Consider the following 914-nt stretch of genomic DNA (forward strand, 5'->3'; position numbering starts at 1 on the left):
CTGACTGGAATATGGCAAGGACAGAAGGTAGATAATTTTGTCCAGGCTGGGTTTAGCCTCTGAGGTGAACTATAGCCAAGTTTACCATGCTTTTAAGACATTGCAGATTAAAAATAGTATAAGGAAAATGTGCCTATGTGTTACCTAGTCACTCTTATATAACTTGAGGCTAATGACACAATATGCACTGGTGATACAGCAAGAAAATGAAAATGAAAAATTTGAATATTAGATCTAAGTGACAAGATTTGCCAAAATCACCCTCCTCTTGTTGGCGGGGATGGGCATGTGTCCCAATCCCCATAATGTACGGAGGCAGAAGGAAAGGGCTCCAGCACCCTCGGCGTCATGTCTTCGGTGCCAGCAGCTTCCAGTTCTCCAGTTCTATCCTCAAGCACTGGGACATGGGGCAAAAAACAAAACAAAACAAAACACAGATTTGCCAGAAGTAATTTTTAAGTAATTAATTATTCTGTAATTTTAGAGTGACATGACTGTAGTACTAAAAGCTCAACAAGTCCCTATTTACCACTTCCTTCAACCTTACAGGATAATTTCCCTCATGAAATGAAAGACAACAGCCATGTGTCAAACATGTCTTCTTTGAAGAAACCAGAGGAAACCCAAACTGTGCTCATGGAACACCCCCTGATTAATGTTATCTTGTAGTCTTTCTTGAGTGCTACACCTTTTAAGCTAAATATAATAAAGTATAACTTACAGTCTATGTATTTCAATCTTTATTTTCTTCCATCTTCAAATCCAGTCTTCTGTAGGCTTACTTTACACTCCAGGTCTCTATTTGTTCTACAATGGGTTATACAAACACACGCACTCCAAGAACAAGATCAAGATCTAATTTTCACAGCACACGATGCACACTTTATATCATGACCTAATAAAAACACTCTTGC

The 914-nt window shown here is 38.6% G+C and overlaps 1 non-coding gene across 1 annotated transcript; it reads left to right on the forward strand.

Annotated features, from left to right (window-relative positions):
* The first annotated feature begins 261 nt into the window (after positions 1–261).
* On the forward strand, positions 262–408 carry LOC111730200. The gene has a single exon (XR_002776597.1). It is a non-coding gene; the product is annotated as a small nucleolar RNA SNORA57 (small nucleolar RNA).
* Positions 409–914: the final 506 nt, after the last annotated feature.

The sequence above is a fragment of the Pteropus vampyrus genome, unplaced genomic scaffold, assembly GCF_000151845.1.
Source record: "Pteropus vampyrus isolate Shadow unplaced genomic scaffold, Pvam_2.0 Scaffold9, whole genome shotgun sequence".
NCBI classification, from domain to species: Eukaryota; Metazoa; Chordata; class Mammalia; order Chiroptera; family Pteropodidae; genus Pteropus; species Pteropus vampyrus.